Source organism: Bos taurus, chromosome 10 (assembly GCF_002263795.3).
Source record: "Bos taurus isolate L1 Dominette 01449 registration number 42190680 breed Hereford chromosome 10, ARS-UCD2.0, whole genome shotgun sequence".
NCBI classification, from domain to species: Eukaryota; Metazoa; Chordata; class Mammalia; order Artiodactyla; family Bovidae; genus Bos; species Bos taurus.
The window spans coordinates 4,409,568-4,417,561 of NC_037337.1; the positions used below are offsets into that span (position 1 = coordinate 4,409,568).

At 43.1% G+C, this 7,994-nt stretch overlaps 2 pseudogenes; both read left to right on the forward strand.

Annotated features, from left to right (window-relative positions):
- The first annotated feature begins 440 nt into the window (after positions 1 to 440).
- Positions 441 to 1,083, forward strand: LOC107132809 (sorting nexin-12-like; annotated as a pseudogene).
- LOC780975 (exocyst complex component 6B-like) lies at positions 666 to 5,727 on the forward strand (annotated as a pseudogene).
- Positions 5,728 to 7,994: the final 2,267 nt, after the last annotated feature.

Here is a 7,994-nt window from a genome sequence, read left to right on the forward strand (position 1 = left end):
GCAGCAGCACCAGCAACCATTGTAAACCAGCAATAGTGCAAAGAAAGATATCAAATCTTTGTAAACTAAGCCATACTGTAAGGCAGTCCTAATAAAAGTAACAAAAGGATTTTTGAAGTAATATATACATATTTTAATAACAATATGTTAATTAGTATTTCATATTCATATGAAATTTGATAGTATAGGAAAAGAAAATTCTTAAAGAGTGAAAAGGATGACTAGCCTGTTTAGATATTAAAGCATATTATAAGGTGACAATAATTAAAACCGCATGAAAGTCGTCCTGCAGGTGGCCGGAGGCTGAGGAGCCTCTGGAGCCTGGAGGGAGAGAGGAGACTGAGGGAGTGAAAGCCGAGCGCAGCAGGAGGGGACGCGGTGTGGGGCTCCCCCAGTCTGTGGAGCGGGGTAAGGTGGCGGAGCTCGGTAAGGTGGCGGAGCTCAAACGGGTTCTTCAGGAGTTCCAGAGCAGGCTCCTGCCTTCGGCCTCTGTCCCCCGCCCCCTTCCCCTTTCCCGTTCTCTCCTTCGGAAAGATGTCAGACACGGCAGCAGCTAACGCTCCGGGCCTTTACTCGAAGCCGCAGGAGGACCTGCCTGACGCTTACGGGCCTCCGAGTGACTTCCTGGAGACCGCCATGTTTAGTCCACAGACGGTGGGCCTGGGCCGCGCGCCTCACCGCCTGTGAGGTTCGCATGCGGACGAACTGAAGCATTCCTTCAAACTGAAGCAGTCCCTTGTACGACGACGCTACAGTGACTTTGAGTGGCTAAAAAATGAGCTGCAGCGAGATAGCAAGATTGTAGTACCACCACTCCCTGGGAAAGCCTTGAAGCGGCAGCACCCTATCCGAGGAGACGAAGGGATCTTTGAGGAGACCTTTATTGAAGAAAGGAGGCAGGGCCTGCAATAGTTTATTAACAAAACTGCTGGGCACCCACTGGCTCAGAATGCTGCCTACACATGTTCCTGCAGGAGGAGGCAACTGACAGGAACTACATCCCCGGGAAGGTGCGCCAGTAGGAGCCCCTCTCACCACTTGCCCTCTGCTTTCCTGCTGAACTGACATTGGTTTTTGCACGAAGCCTCTCTCTCTCTCTGATCCGAAGTCGTCTGCCCATCCCCTGGTCTAATAGACTGTCTGGTGTTGTGTCCCTTGGTACCTGACTATACCGTGGGCACTCTACTAGGATCCTCTTCTCTGAGGGGACGTGGGAAACCACAGGCAGATGCCCTCTGCTTGGGGTTGGGGAGTGGATGGGGTTACTGGACTGGAAGGCAATTTCTTGGGCATTTACCCATACCAGAAGGCTAACCTGGGGGTGGGGGGTCTTGTGCTGGTGGGCACTTGGATACATATTGATACTGCAAGTCCAGGAGTCTTTTCTTACTCAGGTTTAACCAGGAATGCTGAGCAGGGAAAGACCCTGCCTTTCCTACCTGCATGACCTTTTTCTTTTGGGAAAGGTGGAAGATACCTCTGAAGCTCTCATTTTCTCTAGGCCAATTCTTTTGCTATACTTTCTCCCTTGTTGCTTTTCATGGCAGTAATTCTAGAGTCTAAGCAGTCTGTTGGGAGAAGGCAATGGCACCCCACTCCAGTACTGTTGCCTGGAAAATCCCATGGATGGAGGAGCCTGGTAGGCTTCAGTCCATGGGGTCACGAAGAGTCGGACACGACTGAGTGACTTCACTTTCACTTTCCACTTTCATGCATTGGAGAAGGAAATGGCAACCCACTCCAGTGTTCTTGCCTGGAGAATCCCATGGATGGAGAAGCCTGATAGGCTGCAGTCCATGGGGTCACACAGAGTTGGACAAGACTGAAGCGACACAGCAGCAGCAAGCAGTCTGTTGTATGGAGCAAGGTGTGTGGGTGTTTTGAGCCCATCATCATGGCAGCTTCAGAATCAGAAGAAAGCCACAGGAAAGTCAGGGAGATCCTGTTGCCTAGCCCCTCCTTTGTGGCTCTCCACTCTGGCTGCCTCTTTCTTGCTCACCAGCAGATGAGTCAGTATGGGCTGCGCCAGCAGCTCTCACTCCCCAAGCCCTTGCTACTTTTACGGGTTAGCTCTGCAGGTTTGGTGGCTTGAGGGCCACCTTGAGGGGGAAACTCACTACTGCCAGATTAACTCCTTGAAGTGTGGGAGTGGATCATTTTCTAGGTACCTCCCAGTGGTAGGGAAGAACATCACTACTCTCTTCCTTCCATTCTCCCTCCCCTCCCCCATACTATTTAGTGCTGCCACAAGGTAGAAACACATGAACAAACCACAGTCTGACTTCTCCTAAGCACTTTGAGCTGTTGAATGAGGCTTAGGGGCAAGATGTGTCACTGCCCTCCCCAGCTTGGTCACAGGGTTATTGGACTGCCTGTACTTCTTTCCGGGAGAAGGCAATGGCACCCCACTCCAGCACTCTTGCCTGGAAAATCCCATGGACGGAGGAGCCTGGTGGGCTGCAGTCCATGGGATGGCTGGGAGTCGGGCACGACTGAGTGACTTCACTTTCACTTTTCACTTTCATGCATTGGAGAAGGAAATGGCAACCCACTCCAGTGTTCTTGCCTGGAGAATCCCAGGGACGGTGGAGCCTGGTGGGCTGCCATCTATGGGGTCGCACAGAGTCGGACACAACTGAAGCGACTTAGCAGCAGTACTTGTTTCCCATGGAAGCCCAGCGTTCTCCCCAGATGCTGAGCTAGGGTTAGCAGCTGGGTATAGATTTGCTAAATCTTAGAGTCTGAAGCAGCTTCTTGAGGCTGGCAGCTTTCCTGGGCTTCTCTCTGGGAGGTGGTCATTGGATTGCTGGGGCCCGAAGTCTATCCCAAGTTGTGGGATGGGAGCAGGTTAACTCTGGTGTCAGGTCAAAAGTGGGGGCTCTTTGCTTATTAGACTTCCTATCATGGAAGGATTGGACTTCTTTATATAGTCTTGGGGAAAAGGATTACTGATTCTGACAAGACCCTGAACAGAGAGATTAAGGATTGAATTTTAATATGGGGTTTATGTCCATCTAAATGTTGACGTTCCCTGAGACATACCAGCTCTCTGGCTTCAGGGCCTAAGCAGCCCCTAGAGAGAAGCTCTGCTCCCTTTCCCACCTTTCCATTGTTGGTGGTGTTGCTGCCTTTTTCATCTGTATCTGTTATTGACTATTTGTTTTTAAAGATTCCTTCTTTCATTGTGTACAAGTGCTGAGAGCCTTGAGGCCCCATTTTTGCTGTGTATATATCCTGACTCGGGGCTTTTATTCAGCAAGATGTTCATTCTTCTGTCAGACAATGTCATATTCAACTCTGTTCATGTTAAACCACTGTGAAGCCAAAAAAAAAAAAAAGAGAGAGAGAGAGAGATCCAGAGCACCCGCATGGCCCACATCCAGCCCACACTCAGGTCTGTTGATGATGGTAAAGAACATGGACCATTCATGGAGAAGCTTGAAACTCACATCTGCAATCATGACCGAGAAATTGTGCAACTTTCATTTATTAGGGCTTTGTGGACTCTATAGTAGAACTGCTGAAAGTGAGAGGAGAAGCCCAGGAACTCAAACATCAAGTGACAGATATGAATAGAAAACTACAACATGAGGGAAAGGAACTGGTAATAGCAATGGAAGAGCTGAAGCAGTTTCAACTACAACACAGAAATATTTCTGCCACTGTTGATAAATTAATTTTGTGTCTTCTAGTCCTGGAGATGTATAGCAAACTGAGGGACCAGATGAAAACTAAAAGGCGTTATCCTGAACTGAAAACTCTGGAATATAGGTAGAACATACCTGTCTGCCTCAAGTAAGCCACTATCGATTCTGCAAGGTGAGGGTAGACAATATCCCCAAGCTTCAAGAAGAAACTTAAGAATGTGTCTATGTTTGATCTCAAAGACTTTCTGGAGAGTATTCACAACATTCAGACAAAATTGGAGAGACTGCCATGAAGCAAGCTCAACAAAAAAGAAACCTGGATAATATCTTGAAACAACCCAGAACAGAAAAATCTAAGAAAGAAGCATATACAATTTTTGGATACAGAGATAGAAAGCACTAGCCCCAAGTCTGAACAGGATTCAGGAATTCTGGATGTTGAAGATGAGGAAGATGATGAAGGGACCCAAGATATGGTTGATTTCTCTCCTGTTTCTCAATGTCTACACATATTGTGTCCTGGGCTTGGGAAACATTTGAGAACTACTACGGAAAACAGAGGCGAAAACAGGCTTGTTTGGTGCTCCAGCCTCTGTCTAACATGCATAAAACTTTAGATGGCTACAGGAAATATTTTAATCAAATTGTCGGCTTTTTTTTTCTTTTGTGAAGATCACATTTTACATACAATGCAAGACTTAGTAAATAGAGCCCACATTGGTGAACTGTGGGAAATGGCACTTTCAAAAACCATTGCAGCACTCCATACTCACTCGTCTTACTGCTCTGATCCAAACCTCATGTTAGATTTTAAGAACCTCACTATGCTTTTTGTTGACACTTCAGGTGTATGGTTTTCCTGTAAATCAGTTTTTTGACATGCTGCCAGAAATCAGAGACTAGTTAAACTTTGCTGAAGAAGTGGTCGAGTATTTTCAGAAACATACTTGATTCTGACAACTACAGTCCTGAGATGTATAAAAAGATGGTAGGACAATTCCCATTCCAAGATACAGAGCTGGAAAAGCAACCATTTCCAAAAGTTTCCATTTTTTGAATTTGTGCCAAAAGCGTACAGCCAAATTAAAGAATTTATCTACACCTGTCTGAAGTTTTCAGAACTTCATCTGAGCTCAGCTGAAGTTGATGACGTGATTCGCAAATCTATAGACCTGTTGCTGACTAGGACTCTAAGCAACTCTCTGCAGAATGTCATTAAAAGGCAGAATATTGGACTTACTGAGCTTGTCCAGATTATTATCAATACAACACACCTGGAGAAATCCTGTAAGTACTTGGAAGAATTTATAACCAATATCACTAATGTGCTTCCAGGGATAGTTCATGCTACCAAGCTGTATGGCACCGTGACTTGTAAGGTTGCCAGACATACAGCTGAAGAAGAGATTTATACCAACTTAAACCAGGAAATTGACCAGTTTCTACAGCTGGTTGCTATGACTGGATGACAGGAGATTTGGGCAGCAAAGCAAGTGATTACCTAGTAGACCTCACTGCCTTTCTACATAGCACCTTTGCTGTATTCACACACCTTCCCGGAAAGGTGGTCCAGACTGCATGTATGTCAGCTTGCAAGCATTTAGCCACTTCTTTGATGCAACTTTTGCTGGAAGCTGAAGAACGGCAGCTCACCTTGGAAACATTACAGCAGTTCAACTTGGATGTCAGAGAATGTGGACAGTTGGCCAGATCCGGCCCAGTGTCTGGGTCCCAGGAGGACACACTGCAGCTGGCCTTCATCGACTTGAGACAAGATCTTGGATAATGACACCCAGTTCTCCCACAAGGAGGCTTCTTTCTTCTCTTTCTGATTTCTCCTTCCCACCAAGTTAAGACACTAGCTAATGAGCATTTAGGTGCTTCAAGTTCAAGGAGGCAGAGGATAATGGCTACAGAAGCAGACTTTGCTATCTTCTTCCATCCCAGGTCAATTTCAAAATCTTTTAAAATACTGTAGAAACTTCCTGATCCATTTCTAGAAGCTCAGAAATGAGAATGCAATTTCCTGACATTACTGTTCAGAGAAGAATTATTTTGTGTTAAATCTTCATTCTAGTCAGAGTGGGCGTGCTTCTTTCTTTATTCCTCTGTGTGTTCTTTCTCAAGGAGAGATGGCAATCCTTTCGGTTACCTCTTTAGGAGTCTTAGCCTAGACCAAGTTTCCTCTGTGCCACTTACTGTGATGTCAGATTCAGGAGGTATTTAACTTGACCCATTAAGTGACTGGACACTTTGCTATCATGTCAGATATGGATGGTGGGAAGGACAAACTGACAATTTTTTCTCATTATACTCACCTAGAAATGCTGTCTGTTCCCTGAGTATAGGCAAGCACTACAAAGATTCCCTATCAGCCAGAAACTCAACTGTGCAAATTTGCATCAACTAATGCATTTGATACATACAGTATTGTACATTTAAGTATGCTTATACAGTGAAGAATACTGTTCACCAGTCAAAAATCAATGAACTAGGTTTACATGGGTCAACGTGAATAGATCTTGAAACCATGTATTTTTCCTCGTTGGGGTATAGTTGCTTTACAATTGTGTGTTAATTTCTGCTGTACAACAAAGTGAATCAGCTATATGCATGCATATATTCCCTCCCTCTTGGACTTCCCTCCTGCCATCACCCCCATCTAGGTCACCACAGAACTCTAAGCTGAGCTCCCTGTGCTATACAGCAGGTTCCCACTAGCTATCTGTGAAAACAAAATATTGAATGAAAAAAGTAAGTTACAGAATGTTGTATACAACGTCATATATGTAAAATAAAACACAAAATATTACCATAAAAAAGTATTATAAGTATGCATGAACAGAGTCACAGCTTAATAGGAAATAATATGAAGTCCAGGAGCAGACCCAAAATACACACATGAACACTTAATATATGATAAAGGTGAATTTAAAACTATTGGGGAAAGACAGATTATCACAAAATGGTGCTAGAGCAGCTAGAAAAAAAGGTAATTACACCAACATCTTATACTTTACACCAAAATAAATTCTGTAGTGGTCAAAGATTATAATGTAAACAACAAAACCACAGAAGTATTAGAAGAAACCAGAGTATAATCTTTAATAATCTTTACATCTTAGGAATCCGTCCTAAGCATAAAAAAAGAAAAAAAAAAGACCAGATAAAAGATAATGATAAATTCTATTATTTTCAAATAAAAAATATATCCATGGAAAAAAGCAAAGTAAAACCAACATTCAGAAAAATATTTGCAGCTTAAGTCACAGACAATGGCTAATGTATCCCACACATGAAGATCTCCTATTAAATCCATGTGAAAAGACCAATAACTCAATAGAAATTTGAGCAAAAGGTGTACACAGATAGTCCACAGAAAAGGGAATACCCCCGGCTCTTCAATTCAGTTCAGTTCAGTCACTCGGTCATGTCCTACTCTTTGTGACCCCAAGGACTGCAGCACGCCAGGCCTCGCTATCCATCACCAACTCCCAAAGTTTACCCAAATTCATGTCATTTGAGTTGGTGATGCAATCCAACCATCTCATCCTCTGTCTTAGACCTATGAAAAGATGTTCATCCTCACTTTTTGAAAAATGGCAATTTATACCTGGATATTATTTTTTTTGAGATGTTATTTTTTACTTATTAGATTGGCAAAGATGAATGCATTTAGTGACATTTTCTTAGCAGAGTCTGAGAAAACAGTGGTAGTATAAATTGATGCTACCTTTGTGAAGAGCACTTTAACAGTACAAAATCTACCAAAGTCCATATGCGTATGTTTATTAACCCAGCAAGTCTACTACTCTTTTACCTTACTGATATAGTCATTCACACTTGTACAAAATTTCATATACATAGAAGTTTGTTCATTATAGGAGCATTGTAATGCAAAGATTGAAAACAACCTAAAAGTCCATCAACAGGGCCTGGTTAAAATAAATGATACACTGAAGCAATGAAATATTAAGACAGTCAAAAAGAAGAACAAAAGGAGAAAGCTCCCCATGTATTGAGATGGGATGACTGCTGAGATAGATTGATTACTGGGTATGGATAGATAGACATAAAATCATTTACATATGCACATGTGTTATTGATTGCATATGTATCAAGTATCTCTGGAAGAGAACACAAATGAGCTGGTAATATTAATTGACTTTGAAAATGGAAACTGGACTGCTTCATAGAAACTTCTGAATTGTTAAGCATTTGAACATACTATCCTAAAAATTAAATAGAACTACATTAAATTTCTAAAGTTGAGTAGGTTGTTATAATCACAGAAAACAGCTTGGGTCCTAATGAGTTAGTCCCAAGAAAAATAAAGGAAATATTTTA